This window comes from Rhinopithecus roxellana, chromosome 15 (genome assembly GCF_007565055.1).
Source record: "Rhinopithecus roxellana isolate Shanxi Qingling chromosome 15, ASM756505v1, whole genome shotgun sequence".
Classification (NCBI taxonomy): domain Eukaryota; kingdom Metazoa; phylum Chordata; class Mammalia; order Primates; family Cercopithecidae; genus Rhinopithecus; species Rhinopithecus roxellana.
Genome location: NC_044563.1, coordinates 71219679 through 71241258, shown reverse-complemented (window position 1 = coordinate 71241258; position 21580 = coordinate 71219679).

Below are 21580 nucleotides of genomic sequence, written 5' to 3'. Positions count from 1 at the left end.
CCTTATTAAAAAAGTAACATTTCAGAGAGCAAAAATTTTTTTTGTTTTTAAGCATTTAAAGGTATATCTGAGAATCCTGGACATTTTCCCACAAGTCCCATTGAGATACGTTTTAATTTTTCGTATTTCCTACTCAAAAGTAAAGTGTAGTGAGCTTGAGAAAATGGGGTAGAGAGTCTCCCAGAAAGCTGGAGCAGATCTTGCAGCCAGAGCGCTGATACCAGCTCTGTCACGGCACCAGACTGCACCAGTGGCTGCAGTGAGCGCCCCTGTCACCGGTGGGATGGTGGTTCCTGGCATATCTATTTTGATATTCCTCTTCCATGTCACCCTGCCTGTGTTTTCTCCCAGAGAGCAGGGCTCAGAAATACATAAAAATCATCACGTGGCTGGGTGCAGTGGCTCACACCTGTAATCCTAGCACTTTGGGAGGTCAAGGCGGGCGGATCATGAGGTCAGGAGTTCAAGACCAGCCTTACCAACATGGTAAAACCCCTTCTCTACTAAAAATACAAAAATTAGCCAGGGGTGGTGGTGCGTGCCTGTAATCCCAGCTACACAGGAGGCTGAGGCAGGAGAATCGCTTGAACCTGGAAGGCTGAGGTTGCAGTAAGCCGAGATCATGCCACTGCACTCTAGCCTGGGCGACAGAGTAAGACTCTGTCTCAAAAACAAACAAACAAAAAAAAAAAAAACGCTCCCTCATTTAGCAACAGATATTTATTGTGTACCCTTTATGCTACACACCAGGGAAAAGGAGGTGAGTGAGATACAACTGCCATGTTGGAATTCAGAGCCTAATGGCAGAGATCTAGAATAAGCCAGCATGATAACAGACTGTGCAAAAGCAAGCGGGCCCAGGTCACTAGTGTAGCACAGAGGAGGGACCCTAATACCATCTAGGTCAGCTTCGAGAGGAGAGGACACTCAGGATCTACTACAGGAGAGCAGGATGTCTTCAACTATGCCTTTTCAGCATGGACTTCCTAGCAACTTTCTAACCTGAGTCTATGAGAGGAAGTGTTCCAGACGCAGCTCATCATAATTACTTGGAGAGCCCGGGGAACAAAATACAGATTTCCTTCCCCATGCAGATGAAACCAGACTCTCCGAGGGCAGAGCCCAGAAATACCCACTTCCATAAGGGAGCCACAAGCACAGGTAGAGCAGTGGTACTGAAGACGGCCGTCCGGGGGGAGACCCTCAGGCAGAAAGGCCCTTGGGGACAAAACTTGTAAGACGTGGAACTCCTGCTGCTCGGTGTCCATCCTGGTTCTCCTTATCCTACATCTGTCCTCCTCTCTGGACTGGAAGCTGGTGATCACTCTTGTCCGCTCAATACCCCTAACACAGTGCCCGGTGCATCCTAGGCATCCAAGGAACTTTTGTCTTTGTTGAGTAAATTTTTTTTCTTTTGCCACTTCCTCATTCACTAATAATTTTTTTGAGGTTTTCCATCCTAGTTTTGAACCCCAATTATATGGCACAAGATGAATGAGCATGGTAAGTGTATCCAGACACTTAGTTCTCTTACTATTCGAGAGTCGAGTTGGACTTTCCACCATGCTCAGCTCAGCCTTGGGGTGTCCTAAATAAAACTTTACCACTTCCCTTTCCAGTTTAAACTCTGGTAAGATCTCCACCAGTTACCCTCACGAGTGTCCTCAGTAATTTCTGTTTGACAGCTGTTCCCACGGGTCTGCATGCACTGGGCATTTTTCTGCATTCCCCTTTGCCCCCTCCTCACATCCCTTTGTCTCGCCACCTAGGAGGCAGGAAAGCCATCCTGTATCACAGCTGCATTAACACGAACTGGCTAGTTTGGTGAGTCAACAATCCAAAGGCTGTTTTCTGCAGCGTGCGGTTCCTTGTCAGAGCTGTAAGCAATTTTCCTGTCTTCCTGCATGGCTTGGCCAAGGTCATCTCTCTCAATGCCTGCCTGAGAACAAAGTAGATACAGAGGCAAGGAAACACCAGGTGATTTCAGTGCAACTGTGAGCTGGGTTAATCAGCTGTGTATTTCTTGGCACCAAAGACTAAACCAAATCCATTAAGTTGATCTTGGCCAGCTTAATACTGTTAGCATATTGAAATTCATGATTACGTAGAGCAGGGCTGTGACTTCCAGTGGGTGAGTGAACACCTCGCCTGGAACACGGCTGCTATGATGTTAGGTGCTGGATCTAAGGCAACCATGAATAATAGGAAAGGCAAATGAGTTGGTCATAGTCTGGTAGGATGTGTGACAGCTGCTTCTCAAGAGACATTATTGCTTTTGGTCATGAGAAAGTGTTGATCCTCCTCAGCAAAGCTCGGTCACCATGAAAGCTGCTGGCAGTCTCTGCACATATGACCAACAGTGGAAAATCTTAGAGGAGTGATGGGGGCGGTGGATGATGAGCAGTACCTTTCCAGACACCAGAGAGAGAGAGGCTGGTTTTGTCAAGCCTTGGCTTGGTTCCTGGTTCTCTTGAAAGGCTCAGTCTCCATCCCTTTGATTCAAGTCAGGACCTAGATTAGAAAGAGAACCCATGCGGAGACAGTCCAGCTGTTGGGATGGGCCTGCACTTTGCTCTCTGAACCATTACTCTGTTCTCATCCACATTGTACAGACAGCCCATCATGCTCAGCCTTGCAGGAGGGTCTTCAGGAGCCCAGCCATCTGGCACATACTGCTTTTCCCAAGGGAGTAACAGAAAGGTCGGATTCGCTTCAATCCTAACCCTCTCACTTCAACTCTCCATTACTTCTGGGGAATAATGATGTATATCCAAGACCCTCATATCATATTAACCCACAAACTATGAAATCATCAGTCTTGTTCTATGCTACAGGGAATCCAACTTTTTGCTCTAGAAAGAATCCAAGAGACACTCAACCCCAACATTTTCTATACTTTTACTGGCTGAGAGAATTTGACATTTTCCCTTCTCTCTCTCTCTCTTTTTTTTTTTCTTTTTTTTTTGAGATGGAGTCTCACGGTGTTGGCCAGGCTGGAGTGCAGTGGCATGATCTCGGCACCACAACCTCTGCCTCCCCTGTTCAAGCAATTCTCCTGTCTCAGCCTCCCGAGTAGCTGGGGCTACAGGCACATGCCACCACGCCTGGCTTATTTTTGTATGTTTTTTTAGTAGAGATGGGGTTTCACCGTATTGGTCAGGCTGGTTTCAAACTCCTGACCTCAGGTGATCCACACGCCTTGGTTTCCCAAAGTGCTGGGATTACAGGCGTAAGTCACTGCGCCCAGCCTCTCCTTCTCATTTCTGTCTGCTGACTCCTCTTCCTGTTCTGCTGCTCACATCCCCAGGTTGGTGTTTTCACTCTTGGCGTTCTGCCTTATCCCTTGCCACCTTCCTGTGCCACCTGGGTCCCTCCGAAGGATGGGCCTGGACTTCCCACACCCTCCTTCGCTGCCCCTCACTGTGTTGCCTGGTGTCTGCCAGGAGAGATGCTGTTTGAGCCATTGGCTGATTTCTCTTACTGCTTTGCAAACTATCAGCTTTAAATGTGGGTGGGGCCGAAGCACCATTCTCCATTTTTAATGTGGATTTTCCATCCCCCTTTAAACATTAAACTTTTAGATTCTTCTAGTGAAATACAGAAAACACACTTGAACTGGGATGATTCTTGCCTAAGAGATGTCCCACTGTGTTTGGCAAACCCACGGAGGGTCCCACGGGCCCATGTCTGGAACTGCCTGGCCCTCCTTTACCAGTTTATCAGACTTCCACTTCTGCTGAGGTTAGAAAGAGCCAGAGGCTCTGATACAATAAAAATGAGCTCTGAAGAGGGGCTGTCTCCCTCTTGTATTCAGAAGAACTGAAAGTTTTAATAAGTCTCTAGAGAAGCATGACAACTCTCTGTAGCATTTCTCTTTGGGAATTAACCTTTGCCCATAATTATTTATATTCAGTAGAATAACCATGGGTTTCTCTATTCCAGTTTCTAGAATATAATTTTCATAAATGAGGATGGTCTCCTATTTTGAGCTTAATATTTTTCTGTTGCTAGAAAGAATGGTACTGCCTCACTCCAGTTCCTTAGTTTGTGATCATGGCTTGAAATCTCTGCTTTCGGTTACATTCCTCTGAATATAGTCATGTATAATGGCTTCAGGCATGATTTAGAAGGCACAGACTGAGCAGGCCACTTTATGAGGTGGTGAACTCCCCATTCCTGAGAGCATTCAATCAATCAAGATGAATAGTTACTTGTAACAGATGCTGTAGTTCTGGTTCTTGAATTACCAGGAGTTGGAATAAAATGATCTCAGAGACTCTGTCCATTCTGAGATACCATGTTTCCATGACCCTACACAGAATAGCTACACAGGTGGAGGAACATGAGTCAGAGAAGCTTTGCACAAAAGAAGATCGTTTTCCACAAATGAAAATGGGGTGATTAACTTCTAATTGCACCCTGTCTTAGTTTTCAGATGCATTGGTTCCTTCCCCATGTGACCATCTCTTTATACCAAGCTAATGCTGAATGTGGATTATTTTTAATGTAATGTTCACATTGTAAAAGCAATGAAACAGCAAACAAAGTAGAGCAAAATATCAAAAATCTAATGACTTTATCATAAAAATTATCAGCTTGATACAGTCCTGTTCACTTTAATATAAACATTTGTGGTTAATTATAGTGTTATATCTTTTTATTTGAAACATTCAAGTGTTTTTTTCATGTTGCCACACAGTCTTTGGGATTATATTTTCAAAATAATAATTGACCAGATGGTCCTATCTAGTGAATATGCATGTAGCTGTCTTTGTCAAACATTTATGGGATGTCCATTTTTCCAAAGCTTAAATTATAAATCATACTGCAGCAAATATCTTCTTGCACAATATTCCAAATTATTTCTTAAGATTAGAGACATTAAGTGCAAGTACCAGGTCAAAAACTAGTAGCATTTTAGCAGATTCTGTTAGGGCTACATTGCATTCAATAGACTGTGGCTGTACTAATACATAGTTTCACACCAAATTCACCTCACCTTGACCAGCAAGGGATATTTTCATTTTAAAATTGCTTGGTAACTTTTTTGGTTTATGTTTCTCTTCGAACAAACAAGATTGTATTTTTTAAAGTGGTTCATCATTTGAAAAGCATCTGTAGTGTTCTTTGCCCTTTTATCTTGTGAGATGTTAATGTTTTCTTTGTCCAGTTGTGTGAAATATATGTGTGAATTTCTGTTTCCAAATAAAATAAAGACATTAACCTTCTATTTTACTGACAACATATTGTCTGTCTCAGTCTGACTGCATTTTAAAATGTGTTATAGTTGTTTCACACAAAATTATTTAATTTTTTGTAATGAAATATATCAATAATTGATTCTCTACTGGTTCTAGAATATTAGCACTGCTCTAGAAAACATGTTTAATTTTATTTTTAGTTCTTGTGATTTTTTTCTTTAAAAAGATACTCAGCGATCTGGCCACTGGACTCCAGTCCGGGCGACAGAGCGAGACTCCGCCTCAAAAAAAAAAAAAAAAAAGATACTCAGCTTTAGTCCATCTGTAATTTGTTCTGGTGTGAGGTATATCACTGAGAAACCTCTATTTCCTATTCTTATATCTCCCTTATATTAAATTTCTACATACCTCAAAACACATAAAACAAGATTCTGGGTATCTACTTAATTCCAGTTTATTCTTGGGCCAACACCACAGTTTTGTGTATTATTGTTATACAATGTGTTTTAGTTTAAGGACTTGCTCCCCCTCCTGGCTGTTTTCATTATCTCTCATATTTGAAAAAATGTCATTACCAGTTTATTCCTCAAGATCAGTTTTGGATCCATTTAACCAATTTCCAAAAGTTCCTCTGATATTTTATTTGATGGCATCCATTTGGCATTAATGTATTCAGTGCATACATTACTTTGTGGAGAATAGATTTCTTTACAGTTTTGAATCACGTGCTAGATCTTCCTTGTCTCAAAAAGGTCAGGAGATATGCTAGGAGCAAAGCCCCTTAGACACCTGAGCAAGAGGCTGTGCTAGCCGAGGGGAGAGGCAGGGAGGGTGGGCGCTGAGGTGGTCTCCAGGGGCTTGCCTGACGGAGGAGGACCTGGCAGCAACCTCGGGCATTTCATTTCTGTGCATCCCCATATGCCAACTTGTCTGCCAAGGGTCCGAATTCTGCCAGTCAAGAGCGAGTGCACGTGACAGGAGGAAGCTTGGGCTCGAGTCCTGCCTGCCCATGAACCTGCTCTGTGGCCATGGACAAAGCCACTTCACCTGCCCTGGCCCCACCTCCCCAGGATTCTAACAGCTCTTCAGTCCTATTCCTCCCTGACACCACAGTGCTATCATGCTTCAGCCTCTGACAGGCCTAAATGGCTTGAAGGTAGAGACCATTTGGACCTGGCTCTCTGTCAGGCCCAGCACCCAACCCAGTTCCTAGCACTCCCCAGATGTTCCACAACTATGGGAAGAGGGAGGGAAGGAGGAAATTGTGTAACCCCAATTTGTGGTAGAGTTTTGTCTTAGCTAATGTGTTTTACAGCAGGGGTTCCCAGCCCCCGGATCACTGACCGGTACCGGGCTGCCCAGCAGGAGGTTTGTGGCAGGTGAGCGAGCGAAGCTTCGTCTGTATTTACAGCCACTCCCTATCACTCACATTACCACCTGAGCGCTGCCTCCTGTCAGATCAGCAGCGCCATTCGATTCCTATATGAGCACAAACCCTATCGTGAACTGCACATGCGAGGGCTCTGGGTTGCGTGCTCCTTATGAGAATCTAATGCTGATGATCTGTCGCTGTCTCCCATCACCTCAAGATAGGACCATCTAGTTGCAAAAAACCAAGCTCAGGGCTCCCACTGAGTCTACATTATGATGAGTTGTATAATTATTTCATTCTATATTACAATGTAATAATAGAAATTAAAGTGCACAATAAATGTAATGCACCTGAATCATCCCAAAGCCATTCCCCCCACACCCCTGTCTGTGGAAAAATTGTCTCCCACAAAACCAGTCCCTGGTGCCAGAAAGGTTGGGGATCTCTGTTTTAGAGCACTCTATCTCAAACTTTAACATAAATATGATCCACTGGGGATCTCGTTCACCTGCAGATTTCTGGCTTAGTAAGTCTGGGATGGTGCTGCCACTAGTTTCCAGACCACACTTTGAGTAGCAAAGTTTTAGATCACGGATCTAGGTGAGGATTCTTGGCTGAAAAAAAGGAGAGTGGGGTTAGGGGGTGCTAGAATCCTGGTCACAGTTATGCTTTAAAGCTATGTGTACAGGCCAGGTGCAGTGGCTCATGCCTGTAACCCCAGCACTTTGGGAGGCCGAGTCAGGTGGATCACCAGAGGTCAGGAGTTCAAGACCACCCTGGCCAACATGATGAAACCCCTTGTCTGCTAAAAATACAAAAATTAGCTGGGCATGGTGGCACATGCCTGTAGTCCCATCTACTCGGGAGGCTGAGGCATGAGAATTGCTTGATCCAGGGAGACGGAGGTTGCAGTGAGCCAAGATCACGCCACTGCACTCCAACTTGGGCAACAGAGTGAGACTTGGTCTCACAAAATAAAAAAATAAAAATAAAAGGTATGTGTATAGGCAAGAAACTTAGAAACACAAAGCCATTTGACAAATTTTAGGGCTGATAAGAGGGTGGGTGACTTACTTTCACGTGTTTGTTGCTATAAAGTGTTTGCAAAGAATAAAAACTGCAAAGAAAATCAGCAAAAGAGAAAAAAGGAGTTCATTTCAAGCCACACGGAGGCCATGTGGGGCACACCACTCATTGCCTCTTCCTTGAACTGCTCTGTACTGTTAGAACAAGGTTTCCTTCTGGCTGGGAGGTTTTCAAAATGTTTTCAAACAGCTTGCTTGAGTTTGCTCCAGTTGAGAAGCATCTGAGGCTATGATCACAGCCGAGGGTGATATGTAACAAGCTGTCCCACCTCTGATGCAAATGCATCCTGCAGAGATATAAGAAAAGCCTTCATTCCCCAGCCAGGGCTAACACACAGGCAGACCAGGTGACCAGTGACACCCTCGGCACCCACTAAGAGCGGTAAGAAAAATCAATTTAAAAGTTTGCCTTTCTTACTAAAAGAATTTTTATGAGGCCAAAGCGTTGACAAGTTTGTCATTCCCAGAATCTGCTAACACCCTCCCCCAGCCCCTTAGATTTTTTAGTACTTTTCCTCTCCTCATTTTTAGAGGGGAGGAAAAACCATCTTGAACAAGCAGAAAGTTTTATCCAAGGTGTTTGGCAGTGACTCTGAGCTCTAGGAAAGATTTATGTCTTCGTCCTCTGGCACTGCCTAGCGTTAGCTCACTTAAAACAACTGAATATATGAGTTCACTTTATCCTGTCAAAGTAGAACCTAGGGCGGCATGGTACCCAGCTGGGGTCCACGGGGACCCTGAGGCAATGTTCATGTCTCAGTCACTTATGCTGAGCTCAGCCATTTTTATGTCTGTCTGAGATCATTAAAATGAGGAGGGCAGGGAGCAGAAAGCCCTGTGGAATGAATGGTGTGATGGAAACACCGCTCGAGTTTACAGGGCTCCGCCAAAATCATGGATTTAGGGGTTCACTTAAAATGCTGCCTGTCTCCCATCGTCACCCCTCCCCTTAGTAGTCCTTTGGACCGGAGCAAGACCAGTTGCTTGGAGTTTGAGCTTTCTGGAGGGCGCCTCCAGAGAAGTTTCTCCATGCTGATGATCCCAAGAATATTTTAATTTTCCTTGTTAAGTCATTTGTTTTCTTTGCTGCTCTCCCACTACCATTCAGACTAGGCCCTGTGACGGGGCCTACTGCCCCTGAAAAAAGGAACGTGGATTCAGTCCTGGATGGATTCTCTAGGCCAGACCCAGGTCCACCCACCTCACATGGGCACAGGATTCGCCAAGCAGCTTTGATATTAACCTAAGGCAGCAAGATTAGAAAAGGCACTGCTGCCCCACAGGACTGCACTGTGCAGCCTGAGCCCGGGGAGGTAGACAAGCTGGGGGCCCAGGGTCTGTGCCTGCCCATCCGGGGGACAGTTGCGGGACCCTCTGCTCCCCAGCCCAAGCCTGCTTCCCCTTCCAGAATCCTCAGGCTTCAACCAGAGGGAGGGGTGGTTTCTGTTTTAAGGGTGGGGACCTGGGATTCCCATAGCCCCTCACAATTTCTTGGCATTTAAAGGTGACAGAGCCTGTTGCCTAGAATGAGAATAGTCCAAGGGAAGGGACTATGCCTTCCTCCTGGGGAAGGATGGAAAGGAAGGAAGGAGCTAGTTAGTTGTTAGTTGATCCTCACACATCCTGAAAAACACTCATGGAAATGTAGTAATGCCATTTTATAAACAAGAAAGCTGCGAGGCTGGATCTGCCATCACACAGTGGAAGTAGAATTTGACTGGGGCCTGTCTGAATCCCATTTTTGGCCCTTTCCTGTCTCAGTACTGCCCAAACCTCAATCATTCCCGTAGCACCATCACCATCTTCGCCAATCTTCATACTACATACAGCTACATGTATATGTAAATATATTCTTAAATCTACTCATTGTTTAAAAATATTAAAAATATGTTTATATAAAAATATAAATATATTCTTAAATCTACTCATTGTTTAAAAATATAGTTTGATGTGCTAGTTGCATTTTTCCAGTATGCATTAAAACAAATAAAAGAATCGTCCATCCACGCGTCACTAGCATGCTGCCCAAAGTGCATCTCTCACACTAGGGCAGCAGTTCCCACGATGTGGTCCCCAGATCAGCAGCAGCAGTGCAGCAGCACCTGTGAACTTCTTAGAAATGCAGATTCTCAGGCCCCACCGCAGACCTGTGAATCGGAAGCTCTCGGGGTGGGGCTCAGCAATCTCTCCCTCAAACTCTTCTGTGGTCCTGATGCCTGTTAAGGTTGGGAGCCGCTTTGCTAGAGTGACCACTTCAGAGTGTCCTGGTCATTTCACCTGTGTGCCTCCCAGACCCTGCAGCCACACCCTGCTCACCCCACCTCTGGGCCTTTGCCAGAACCATTTGCCCCTCCTGGATTACTCTGACCTCCTCTTCTCACAGTGTCATTATGAGGACAGAGCACATGAAATCAGACTCAGCCTTTCATGGCTGAGTTCAGAAAGACAGTGATTATAACGTGATGAACATCTGCCTCAAGGAAAACACCTTGAAATTTACACATGAGCATGCAAAGCTGTCAGAGGTGTTTGAACCACAGCAACTCTGCCTCAAATAGGAGCTGGGTAAAATGAGGCTGAGACCTACCAGGCTTCATTCCCAGATGGTTAACGCATTCTAAGTCACAGGATGAGGTAGGAGGTCACCACAAGATACAGGTCATAAAGACCTGATAAAACAGGTTGCAGTAAAGAAGTTGGCCATAACACACCAAAACCAAGATGGCCACAAGAGTGACCTCTGGTCGTCCTCACTGCTACACTCCCATCAGCACCATAACAGTTTACAAATGCCATGGCAACGTCAGGAAGTTACCTTATATGGTCTAAAAAGGGGAGGCATGAATAATCCACCCCTTGTTTAGCATATTATCAAGAAATAATCATAAAAATGGGCAACCAGCAGCCCTCAGGCTGCTCTGTCTCTGGAGTACTCCTTCTTCTACTTCTTGCTTTTTAAATAAACTTGCTTTTGCTTTGCACTTTGCTTTTCTTTCTTGCATGAGATCCAAGAACCCTCTCTTGGGGTCTGGATCAAGACCTCTTTCCTGCAACAAAGTGGCAGTGCTTGCTTATTTTGCTGTGACTCCTCGGGCCAGGATTCAGAAATGGTGGAAAGGACCTGGCAAATAAGTGAGTTCCACATTCCCTAGAGCACTGCTCTCCAGTAGAACTTTCTGCAATGATGGCAATGTTTCATATCCACACTGTGTTGGGAGACAATTCCCCATGGGTCTTGTGCATTTCTACATATTTTTTATTTTTTTTTAGGCCGAGTCTCACTCTGTCGCATAGGCTGGAGTACAGTGGCACAATCTTGGCTCACTGCAACCTTCACTTCCTGGGTTCAAGTGGTATTTGTAAAATAAATGACGATAAAGGTAAATAAACGCCTGGTGGGTAATCCAGACCTGCCTGGCCACGCCCCGAGTCCTCCAACTCCAGAGCACTCTCCAGGCTGGCCCAGGCCTAGGGCTGCCTCAGCTTTCCGAATAGCTGGGATTACAGGCGCAGGCCACCATGCCCAGCTGATTTTTGTATTTTTTGGTAGAGACGAGGTTTCACTATGTTGGTCAGGCTGGTCTTGAACTCCTGACCTCAAATGATCTGCCCTCTTCGGCCTCCCAAAGTGCTGGCAGTACAAGCGTGAGCCACCACGCCCGGCCACATTTCTACACATTTTGTAAGCAGAGGCACTGCCTTTGTTCTGGACACCTTTCAAGGATTTTTGTGTTAATATGTAACCAGCAGTCTTGGAAGACAATGTATTCCTCCAGCACAAAGGGTAGATGCTCACTGCACATTGCAAAAGAACCAGGTTTCCTAAACTCAGGGTTCCTTTCTTGTATGGCAACCCACTGTATGTGTGGGTAGCGTTTGGCCTCATTCATGTTGCCCTGTGGGAATTGGAGCTCAGGAAACTGGAGCAAGAAAATGCTGATACTCTGGTTACTGATATTGCTATAAATAATAAAGTTCTTTGTCTCTGACCCAGGAGTCTCATGTCTTCTGCTAGCATCCATGAAATGGTCAGACTAACTTGTTAGTTTGCAACTGTGGTAAAATACATGACCCTTCATATTTCTCGACACATCATCTAACACATGCATTGAGCAGTTTAAACGTGGCTATGTGACCAAAAAAATGAAATTTTAATTTGATTTTAAATAGCCACATGTGGCTAGAGGCTACCATATTGGACAGCACAGTTTAGAATGCTCAGGCATAGACTGGAAGAGCCATTGGTCAGGGATGCTGTAGAAGGAGCTGTAGGATTGACACTTAGGTGATTTCTAGGTTGTTTTCAGTATTTGAGTTTTGATTCTGTAGCTCTAGGAAGAGTAGCATTATGGAGAGGCCTAGGGTAGATAGGTGCCCTTTCTTTTTATTACATCCAGAGAGGTTTCCTGGTATTGTTGAGAGATGAAAGTAAAGCAAAATGGGGGCTGAGTTTGGAGATTGGAGATGGGGAGATGTTTCTGGCATAGAATTTAAGCCTTTTGAAGGAGGCTTGGAGGCCAGAGAGAATATATGGCCAGAGAAGATGAGCAAACCAGGGGTCCTTGAATAATTTACTCAGCCCTGCCCTCCCTTCCTTCCCCCAGCTTGAGAATCTCCCCCATCTCCTCCTGGCTGGCCCAAGTCTCCTTGGACCCAGCTTGGCTTCCCAGGCCTCTGCCCCTCTCACCTCCTGGCTCAGAACAATCTCCTCTTTGATTGCTGGCTCAGGCCCCACTGACTGTCAGGTCATCTGTACCTAATCAGGAGGAGCAGGGGCCTGAAGGATGATAAACGGGGCTTCTCATTTCAATAAAGTTTGTGCAGAATATTAGAAACAGCTGTGGGACTTGGCTGGCTGTGCCAGAACCTGTGGGGGCCTAGTGTTTGGGGGAGGAGAGTCGAGATGGAGAACACCAGGGCAGAAGTTTGTTTAAAGGGTGCTTTGCCACCTAGGGCTGGCAAAGCCAGTAAGCTTAGTTCAACACCAGCCCCTGCCCGGAGCCCTAGGCCTGGGCCAGCCTGGAGAGTGCTCTGGAGTTGGAGGACTCGGGGCGCGGCCAGGCAGGTCTGGATTACCCAGCAGGCGTTTATTTACCTTTATCGTCATTTATTTTACAAATACCACATAGATTTCTCTGCAGATTGCTTTTCTCACCTAACAAAACATTGTGGAAATCCCTCTAATTTATTCTTTTTTAAAAATCATGGTAAAATGCACATAACATAAAATGTACAATCTTAACCATTTTCAGGTGTACAGTTCGGTCATGTTAAGTATATTCACATTGTTGTGGACCCCATCTCCGGCACTTTTTCTCTTCCAAAACTGCAATTCTATACCCATGAAACAACTCCCCATTTCCCTCCCTCTCTAGCCCCTGGTAACCACCCTTCCACTTTCTGTCTCTGTGGTTTTGACTGCTCTAGGTATCTCATCTAAGTGGAATCCTAGAACGTTTGTCTTTCTGTAATGTATTGTTTTAAAAGTTGTATAACGGCCGGGCGCGGTGGCTCAAGCCTGTAATCCCAGCACTTTGGGAGGCCGAGACGGGCGGATCACGAGGTCAGGAGAACGAGACCATCCTGGCTAACACGGTGAAACCCTGTCTCTACTAAAAATACAAAAAACTAGCCGGGCGAGGTGGCGGGCGCCTGTAGTCCCAGCTACTCTGGAGGCTGAGGCAGGAGAATGGCGTGAACCCGGGAGGCGGAGCTTGCAGTGAGCTGAGATCCGGCCACTGCACTCCAGCCTGGGCGACAGAGCGAGACTCCGTCTCAACAACAACAACAAAAAAAAAGTTGTATAACATTACATTATATGGGTATATATATATCATTCAATCAATACTAATGGTTTTGCCAATACAAAAAAAAATGCTACATTTTTGTATGCATATCCTCAAATACTAAAGCTTGCTTTTTTCCCCTATAGTATAATTTCTAAAAATTACATAGCTCAGTCAAAGAGATGTATATTTTTAATTTTCGTATATTTTACCTGATCCCTTTCTGAAAAGTCTGGGGTAATTCACATATCCACCAGCTGTGATTAAAGGTGGTTTCTCCCTCATCTTCTCCAGCTCTCGGTATGATCATTCTTACTAAGTTATGCTATTCTGATAAATGAAAAGCAGTATCCCATCTCTAAAATTTGCATTTCCTTGACTCTTAGTGAGGTTCAGCATCTTTCCATAAATGTATTGTCCATTTGGATTTTTCTCTTCCATGAATCACCTATTTCTATCTTTTGCCTATTTTTCTACTAGTTATTTTTCTTTCTTATTGACAGACAGGATTTTTGTGTACCAGAAATTAACTTGTTATTGGTGGTACATATTGAAATATTTTCTCCAGTGTATAGTTTGTCTTTTGACTTTACATATGGTATCTTTTATCTTTCTGGGTTTTGTTTTGTTTTGTTTTGTATTTTGAGACAAAGTCTCTCTGTTGCCCAGGCTGGAGTGCAGTGGTGTGATCACAGCTCACTGCAGCCTTGATCTCCTGGGTTCACGCCATCCTCCTACCTCAGCCTCCCGAGTAGCTGGGACTACAGGCGTGCGCCACCATGCCTGGCTAATTTTTGAATTTTTTGTAGAGGCAGGGTTTTGCCGTGTTCCCCAGGCTAGTCTCGAACTCATGAGCTCAAGCGATCTGCCCACCTTGGTCTCCCAAAGTGCTGAGATTACAGGTGTGAGCCACAGCCACTGCACCCAGCAATATCTTTTTTTTTTTTTTTTTGTAATATAAAGTCTCACTCTGTTGGCCAAGCTGGAGTGTAGTGGCGAAATCTCGGCTCACTGCAACCTCCACCTCCTGGGTTCGAGCAATTCTCCTGCCTCAGCCTCCCGAGTAGCTGGGATTACAGGCACGTGCCACCATGCCTGGCTAATTTTTGTATTTTTAATAGAGATGGGGTTTCACTATGTGGGCCAGGCTGGACTTGAACTCCCGACCTCATGATCCCAGTGGTATATTTTATCTTTCTAAAATTTAAGCATCTTATGTCTCTCTTTTCCTCTGTAGCTTCTGGATTTTCTATTTTATTTAGAAAAATCTCTTCAAACTGTAGATCATATAGTCTCCTAATATTTTTGCTCATGAAACTGTTTTAAAGTTACATTTAAAACTTTCAACTCTCTGAAATTTCATTTTAATAATTTAATGAGGTAGAGATCTTAACCTTTTTTTTTTTTTTCATTCAGACATAGAGCCAACTGTGCCTATACAATTTATTAAAGAAACCATAGTTGAATCCACTGGTTTGAAATACCACCTTTATTGTACACTATAATCCATGCGCACAGGGATAAATTTCTGAACTTTGTTCTATTTCTGCCCCACGGGGCTATTTATCTTGTCCTGTACTTTTAATGTACGATTTGATGCCAGTAATTTTATAGTTTTCCTTAGGCCACTTATAATATTTCTTCACTGCTGTTGTTTTCATCATTACCATTATAAAAATTCCTTCCAGCTGTCAGAGCCTGTGAATGTCAGTAACTTCAAAACAGGCCAGAATAAAGCCAAGAAGGGGAGGGATGGGCCCGTTCCTTACCTGCCCAGGTGCCTTTTCAGGAATCAGCAGAGGCAGTGACCAGACAACAATATTAGATGAGCACCCACTATGCATTCAGCATTGCTCTTACCACTAACGACAAGGCTGAAAGACCAGAACTTCCAGCACTGCGGTAACAAGGTTCTTATTTCTCAGCTCTGGACCTGTATCTTCTATAGTCAGTTTTGCAATGTTGGGCTTGGACCATACCAACTCCATTTCTGCTTTGCCCGTCACTAGAGGGAGGCTGCAGGCAGGACAGGAAGTCTGGACAGGCTCCTTCCTGTTTGCATAGGTGTGTTCCCTGTTAGGGCACCCCAGCAACACATCTTCACCCCAGGAACAGCAGGCCCCTCCTGGAGCAGCACCTGGTCCAGTTTGCAGTGTTTCCAACACTTGCAGCTTCATCATCCCCCCACCCCAGCCCTGCACCCCTACCTGAGAGACCCCAGCACCAGCTGGCAGGTGCCCCTTCCACAGAGGTCTGGGTGCAGGAGTCCTTCCTTCACACCCAGAGACCCCAGCTCCCACTGAGTTGAGCCCCCTCCTCAGATGTCTGGGTCACAGGCTCTGGAACCCTCCTTTAAAACTCTTCCTTAGGGTTCTCCAGCCCTGGAGTGGTAGCTGCTCCTCCAGTTGCAACCCCCAGGAAACCTTACTCTTCTCTCTCCTTACCCTCTCCTTACCCTCTCCTTACCTAATTAACAACTTCATACCTCATAATCAGTTCCTTATGCTGAATTCTCTTTTCGAACTAACTGGTGTGTGGTTTCTGTCTCCTGACTGAACCCCAGTTGACATAGGTAGTGAGGAATTGAACTTTTCTGGGAAGTGAGGGCTGCGTCTCTTGGCCGCCCTGCTGAGAGCTCCCTTCCCTCCTCCATTCCCAGAATTATTTGGCTGATGGTCGCCAAGGAGACGGCTGACAATTTCCAGTTGCCAAGCCTCGCCCTGGAGCGCTACAGACACATTATGGAAACTCCCCACTCCTTCCTGCTCCCCAGCCAGGGAACTTGGAGAATCTAGCCAGGTTGGGTGGAGGGCACTGGGAGGGGGTAGAAGGGAGGTGACAAGCCTGAAGATGGAGAGAGCAACTAGAAGTTTCCCTGGTCCCTGGCTTCCCCCACAGACCTCGAAAGTCTGGCTCACCCTTGAAGGCTACGGCTGGCCTGGTGGGCATCCCCTGTACTGGGTCCAGACAGACTCCTACCGGAGCCCTCCAACCAGACCTTCAGCTACAGAGAACTCTCCCTATACTGTCATTCCCAGCCTGGTAGCAGCACCATTGCCAGATGGGGCAGAACCCAGGGAGAGCCTGGGAACTGAAGTGCTAGGACGCTTTCCTGGGGGAAGGAACTGCAGCTGTCCTGAGCACTTTGCTCATATCAGATGGCGCTCAGATGCACTGAGAACTAGTGTCACAGCCCAGGAAACAGCAACAACAACAATGCTAACAACAATAATAGTAGTGGTGTAGAAGGTGTGACTCTTACTCTACAAACTTAGGTGCACAAAAATGCCCATTTCTCTATTTCACTAAAATCAAGTAGAGTTGAGTTCATTCCTGGGGCTCCTGCCTTTTCTCCAGTGTCCCACCAGAACCCGGGGGCTTATTGCTATGTTTTTAATGTGTCCCCAAAATTCAGGTATTGCCAATGTGGTAGTATTAAGAGATGGGGTCTCCAAGAGGTGGTTAGGCCATGAGGGCTCCTCCCCTGTGAATGAGAGTAGCTGCCCTTATAAAAGGGCTTGACAGAGGGAGTTCATCCCTTTTTGCCCTGCTGCCTTCCACTATGTGGGGACGTGGCCTTCGTCTCCTCTGGAGGATGCCTCCTCTGGAGGCACCATCTTGGAAGACAGCAGCCCTCAGCAGACACCGAACCTGCTGGAGCCCTGGTCTTGGACTTCCCAGCTTCCAGAACTGTGAGAAAATAAATTTCTGTTCTTTATAAATTACCCAGCCTCAGGTATTCTAGTATAGCCTCACAAATTGACTAAGAAATTTAGGAGGAACGAAACCAAGGGAAGGCCTCTAACTGCTGGTCCATCGTGGTGGTGGTTGGCCTGCTCGTCATCCAAGCCTTCTGTGGGCCTGTGCAGTCAGCAATAGCTCTCCAGTCCTATACGCTCTGGGGTCCTGGCCTGCTGTCTCCAGACTGTTCTTCTCCCAGGTACCTAGTGACCTCTGACCTATCCCTAAACTCAGGGAAATCTCTTCCTCTCTGTTCCAACTGCCCCCAAAGGCACTCTGCTTTCTCCTTCTCACCCCTTCCACCACCCAGCACACCTCACACAACTTTTATGAAATTAGGAAGATGTTAACGTGTACGTCAAGCAGGTACAGCTTCTTCCCTCCAAGAATCCCCATGGCAATGCAGGGCTAGAGGCCTGGTGAAAGCAGCATCTGGTCTATTTTTGTGAGGTGGTTTAAGATAATCCAAAGACACTGGGACATCTCATTGCTGAATGTTTTCGTATTCATTAAAAAATAGAAACATTGTCTTACACAATCAAAAAAACTATTCTCACATAAAACAAAATTAATTTTCTAACTTTTTTTTTTTTTTTTTTTTTTTGAGACTGAGTCTTTCTCTGTTGCCCAGGCTGGAGTACAGTGGCACAATCTCGGCTCACTACAGCCCCCACCATCCGGGTACAAGTGATTTTCATGGCTCAGCCTCCTGAGTAGCTGGGACTACAGGAACACGCCACCACACCCAGCTAATTTTTGTATTTTTAGTAGAGAGAGAGTTTCACCATATTGGCTAGGCTGGTCTCGAACTTCTGACTTCAAGTGATCTGCCTGCCTCAGCCTCCCAAAGTGCTGGCATTACAGGCGAGAGCCACCAGTGCCTGGCTTCTAATATTGTCTAATAAACAATTAGTCCCATTTCACGGAGGAAAAAGTAAGACATGAAGCGGGTGAGCAACTTGTTCATCATCACTCAGCTAGTGGGCAACAGAGCCAAGATCTGAACCCTGATGTGATTCCAGCTCTCCTCTTTCTTCACATCTCTGCACAGCGGCTTATACGCTCTTACTAATCCACCATGTGGCTCTCACAACAGCCCTGAACAGTGTCAGGACGGGCATTGCAATCACATTTTTAACCAGTCAGGAAACAGAAGCCGTGAGTGTTTTGCTCCATGTGCCCAGATAGGGTTGGTTGAGAAAGGGCCCCGGGAATGGAAAGCAGATGGAAGGAGGGTTAGTTCCCAGGCAGAGCTGGTGCCAGAAACTAGGCCTCCTTCCCCGCGGCCCCAACAGGTGCTCTCCCAGCACTGTTACTGCCTGAGCCTCGGCCTGCGTCTGCCTCCCCTTCCTTCCTCTCCTGATCTGTCCACCTCCTGTTCCCAACCCTTCCATCCAGGGCCTCCTTCATTTCCTCTCTGGTCTCTAAGGATCAGTTTATAAAGTGACTAGGCAGTGGCCCCTGCCTGTCCTCTGTCCCTGTTGTCCCCCTTCCTTTCCTCAGCCGTGAGCACAGCTGGGGACACATTGCCTGTGGAGCCTCTAACCCATTTCCTCTGCAGCCCTTAACTGGTCTCCTGCTGGGGTACCAGGGGGCTGGGCTGGCCCGACAGCACACGTGGAGAAGCCATTTGCTCCAGAAGCATTTGCTTCCCTCCCCAGCCCAGCTGTCCCTGTCCTTTCGCATGCTGCTGCTCCAAAGCCCTGTGATTTCAGAATCAGGGTTCAAAATGGTCGCAAGGCCGGAGAGCTGGGTTAACACCCACAGCACAAAAGGAGGGGCCTGTAGGTTGGCTCTGAGGCACAGGGATGTGGTGCAAGACAAACGTCATCTGTCCCTGAGTTTACCAAGTACCCACGGTCTGGTGTAGCTGCTGCCCGTGCACAGTGGAGGGTCCTGGAGAGGAGGCAGCTGCAGGCACCTGGCACTTATTCCAGCCGCACCACTGCCTCGTCCAAAGACACAGGGAGACTCAGGAAGGCACCGCTTCCTCTCAGAAGAGCCAGGTGTGCCCAGTCGTCCTCAGGAGCCAGGGGAGGCCCCAAGGGAGCGGTGTAGCAAACATGCCCTGATACAGGATAAATGTTAGCTGGGGGGTATTTGTGAAACTCAGTAAATAACTGAGCAAGACTTCGAGCGTTCTTGTCAGAAAAGAAGGGACTTAGCAGTTCCACAGGCCCCTGGCCAGACTGAGTGAGCCACAATCTCAGAGTGGACGGGGACAAACCAGAGAATGTCCAAAGATGGGGAGCAACCTGGGGCACAGAAAATCAAGTCATGGGAAGAAAATGGAGAATTTGAGCCCACTCATAAAATATGAATAGCAATGCTTTCTCTTGGGGTTGTGGGGAACCCCTAACACATGCCTGGTGTATGTAAGTGTACAACAAATGGTAACTAGTATTATTTATTTAGGTAGAGAAGAGAAGAGCTGCACACGCCATTTCAAATAGTGAATGACTTTCATCTGAAAGTGGGATTTGAGTAATTTTACAAAACTTCCATGAAAGAATTCCCCAAGGATAGAAGTGTCAGGGAAGCAGATTTGCATTCAACTTAAAGAGGAGGGCAAGAGCTAACATTGATTCAATGTATCTATGTGCCACGCTGGGTGCTTGTGAGGGGCTTAATACTGGTGGTTGTATGTCATTTGTCCAATAACTTGAACAGGGAGTTATTATTCTTATCTTCATTTCACAGGTGATGGCCACAAGATCAAGACAGAGCGGGTTGCTTACCCAAGGTCATGCAGCGCCCACCTGACGTTCCCCCCAGGAGGAGATGCAGGGCTTTCTCTCTAGGAGGTGGCAGAGGGGCTTCCTGTGTGCAAAGGAAGGTCCCACCATCCCTTTTGGAACCTCAGCCTGGTCCTGCAAAATTTCACCTCAGACTACTGGAGTCTAGGTCCCGAGTCCCTCCTTATAACTCCCTCATTTCTGAGTTCAGCTGCGAGGCCACTCCAGGGACTCCAGGTTGCTCCTTAGTCCACACAGTTGCCTGTCCTTCCCTCCAGGCTGTTGTGAGCCCTGGGGACCCAGGCAGGCTGGGGATGGAGGCCACGCAGTGAGGGTGGAGAGCACAGGCCCTGAGCAGCAGGGGACGATGAGAAGCAGGCACCAGAACCTGGGAATCCACAGCTTTACCTGCCCCAGGGCCCAGCTGCTGAGCTTGCACAGTGCAGACCGCAGCACCAGGTGACATCAGCGTGGCTGAAGCTCCTTTGGAAGTGAGGAAGGAGGGAAAGAGAGGATCTCTTATCAGGCCTCCAACCCTGCCACCAGAGGATGGAAAAATCTGACCCCATCCCTATGCCTTAAACTTAGACGCTCAAGAAACATTTATTCAATTCATTGTTTACGTTCTTTGGTTAAGGGGTATAAGTAAGTTTAACAGGCAGGAGCTATACATGCATAATCCCATGTGTTCCTCTCAGGAAAACCATTAAATAAAGGAAGAAATTGAAGCTCAGAGAAGTTCTGTAAGATCCCAAGGTCACACAGTAGTAAAGAGATCAAGGTGTGTTCTCACTACTGAGCTTTCTTGTCTCTCAAAACAAGGAACCAGCTCACCTTGTCTCTCCCAGCTCCTCAGCTCCCGAGGCAGCAGGGACAAGAACCCTGGGCCTGTTTTCCCATTCCAGACACATCTCTTCTCTTCCAGACAGGGGCTGTGGTTCTGCTGTGGGGTTCCTGTTCTGGCAGAGCCAGGGCACAGGATGGGGGGTAGGCTTCACCTCTGTGATGGTCTATTTTGTGTGTCAACTTGGCTAGGTCATGGGGCACCCAGACATTTCAAACATCACTCTGGGTGTTTCGGGAGGGTGTTCTGGGGTGAGATGAACATTTGAATTGATAGAATCAGTAAAGAACATTGCCCTTCCCAATGTGGGTGGGCCTCACCCAATCAGGTGAGGGCCCGAATAGAACAAGAAGGCTGAGTAAGATGGAACTCCGCCTGCCTGACTGCCTGAACCGGAACCGCAGTCTTTTCCTGCCTTCAGACTCAAACTGAAACCTCTGCTCTCCCTGGATCTCAGGCCTGTGGATAGCAGATCTTGGGATTTGTCAGCCTCCATAATCACATGACCCAATTCCCTATGATAAATCCCTTTTTGTATATAATACAGGCTCTTGGTTCTTTTTCTCTGGAGACCCCTGACTAATATACCCTCCCTCCCTGGTTCTCCCTTCAAGGGTCCCCTTCCTCAGGGGAAAGAGCAGGCTGAGGAGCCCCACCTGAGTTCTGTGTTCCTGATGCCCCAGCTGAGAAAAGGCTGGGGGGCTGATAACGCAGGCAGCGTAGACTAACTCCGCATCAGCACAAGCTCTTGCCGCCGCCAGAGGATCCTTGAAAGCTCCCCTGATTCACACGGCTGGAACTCTCCTGTTCTCTCCA